General features: G+C 45.6%; 1 long non-coding RNA gene across 1 annotated transcript; it reads right to left on the bottom strand.

Moving 5' to 3' along the window:
- LOC109846675 lies at positions 1-394 on the bottom strand. Its single transcript, XR_002248571.1, has 3 exons — positions 384-394; positions 145-247; positions 1-68 (listed from the first exon to the last, which is right to left on the bottom strand). It is a non-coding gene; the product is annotated as an uncharacterized LOC109846675 (long non-coding RNA).

The raw sequence follows: 2,662 nt of genomic DNA, 5'->3' as shown, positions 1-2,662 counted from the left end.
TTCTGGTGCTGCGTCGGGGGATGGTTCTGGTGCTGCATCAGAGGGGCCGGGTGATGAATATCCAGCATCTACAACAAATAAACACTATGATCTAGATAACTAAAAATTTATAAAACATGTTAAAGTATTAATTAATTTTTATACCTGCATCCGGAGATGGTAGTGGATCATCAGCACCACTACCTGGGGTGATACTCCGTGAGCGATCACCCTCCAGGTCAAAGAGCCTCCTCATCCTCCTCCTCATCTGCAAATATAATAAAGACAATCGTTAAGAAAAAATTGTATACATGCTCATGAGATATGTTGTTATGAAATGCATTATTGTTTTTATTATGATAAGATAAAAATCGATAATGTGGTGTAACATATCAGGTTCATACCTACATCCAGCGTCACATTCTGTGCGTAGGAGAATTCTTGCCAAACATCATCAGATGAACCGATTGGTTCACTATAATTATCTTCACTTTCTTCAATATTTTTTTCATTGTTATTAGGAAGAACAACAGATTTTGGCTCCTTGTACAAAACCACCAAATCATACATGACATTCGGATCTTTCACATAGAAGCACTGATCAGCTTGTTCTGCGAAAATGAATTTCTCATACGTATATACTTCTCGGTGAAGATTGACTAGTGTAAATCCATAATGATCCTTTTGCTTTTTTGCAGGACACCACCGAACCTTGAACATCGTGTAAGTACATTGTTTTGGTTTACCAAACCCGTAAATTACCTCAACGATATCTTCTAATATGCCATAATATAATATGTCAGCTAGAATTGGATTCTGATCTCTTATACTTGAAAAACATTCTTGGGCAAACAAGCCCATGACCCCACTGTTCTGAGTTACCCTCCTATCATCGGTCTCTAATGTTCGAAATTTATATCCATTCACCAAATGCTCATTATAACGTCTCACTTCGTGATAAGGATGTTGTGCATGGATAATAATTTCATCTGGTAATGTAGTATCATCAAGAAGTGACTTTTCAACCTAAGACAAACAATTTGAGAATATTTAGGCGATGTTATATTATGAATGTTCAATAATTAATTGTAAAACACTTACATCAAATCTTAACCAATCAGCAAATTCTTTCTTATGTCTTTTCTGAATATTGTGCGCTGCATTCCTACCGGTTGTTTCATTCTTATGCTTCTTCAGATGTCGCCTATATAAACAATATATAACTTTGTATTGATAAACTATATGTAAAATGAATATTTCTCATAGTTTGGAGCAAAACTAGACAGAACCAATTTCCGTTTCTAGGTTTGTTCCGTCTAGTTTGGATCCAATCTAGACGGAAAATTCCGTCTAGTTTGACCAAACGAGACGAAAACAGTCAACCTAGACGGATAATCCCGTCTAGGTTGCACTCAACCTGAGACGCGAATAATTTCCTTTTTTTTTTGTACTAGTAGACGGATTCTCCCGGTCTTAGTTGAACTCAACCTAGACGGGATTCTATTGGTGACTATGTCAACCCTAGAAACGGATATTTTCCTGCTTATGGTTGATCTCAACCTAGACGAAATCCGTCTAGGTTGCCTATGGCCAAAGTTAATAGTTTTGCCCAAGACAAATCAGCCGCCACTCACTCCCTGTTTTTCTCTCTCTAAAAACTCTTCTTCTCCGCGTCCCGACCCCCCCTTTTCTTGGCCTCCCCCCGGACCCTCGTTTCCCACCCTCCCTCCTGCCGGCCTCGCCCCCCGCCCCCCGCCTTGGCAGCCTCTTCCCCCCCTCCCCCCTCTCCGACCCCCCTCCTTCGGCGCCCTCCATCCCCCATCTCCGGCCTCCCCCCCCCCGCCCCACTCTGGAGCTTACCTCCCCCTCCTCTGCCCGACCCTCCTTCTGTGGCTATTCTCCCTCCTCCTTCCCCTATCCTACCTCAGCCCTACAATCCCCTTCTCTTTTTCTCCGATTCCCACCCTCCTCCGGCCTCCCCCCCTCCTCCGGCCTCCCTCCCCCCCGCCCCCCCCCCCGGGCCCCGCCCCCCCGCTCTGGACCCCCCCCCTCCCTCCGCCACCTCCCTGCTTTCCCGAGCCCCCCTCCCCTCCTCCGGCCACCCCTTCCCTCACCCCCTCTATCCCCCTCCCCCCCCTCAGGCAAAAAGCCCCCCTCCCCGCTTTCCTCACCCCTCCATCCCCCCTTTTTCCACCCCCCCTCGCGGGCAGCCCCCCATCCCCTCCTCCGCTCAGCCCTCCCTCCCCTCCCTTCCCTGAGCCCCATCCCTCCCCCCACCGGCAGCCCCCTCCTCCCTCGTGACCTCCCCCCATCCCCCCCGACAGCCCCCTCTCCAATCGGAGGCCCCCCCTCTCGACCTCCACCCTCCGAGCCTCCCCGGGCGTGGTCCGTTGTTTGAATCATGTTTAAAGGTATGATTTTCCTACTGAGCTTTTTAGAAAAATTCAATTTTATTATTAGTTATTGTTGAATTTGGTTTTTAAAAACCCCTTAATTATTGATAAAAAAATAAACGAGGTTAAATTCTGAAACCTAACTCAACTACATGCCTTAAATTCATTTGACAACACTATAATCAGTATTGCAGTTTTTAAACACTTACAAGTTTATATCATTTAGTTTTATTCGTGCTATCTAAGTATGTGTGATTATTTAAGTTGTATGTGAGAAATATGCTGAAATA

Source organism: Asparagus officinalis, chromosome 7, assembly GCF_001876935.1.
Source record: "Asparagus officinalis chromosome 7, Aspof.V1, whole genome shotgun sequence".
NCBI lineage: Eukaryota > Viridiplantae > Streptophyta > Magnoliopsida > Asparagales > Asparagaceae > Asparagus > Asparagus officinalis.
The sequence above is the reverse complement of the archived record's forward strand: the minus strand, read 5'-3'. Positions and strand labels throughout refer to the sequence as shown.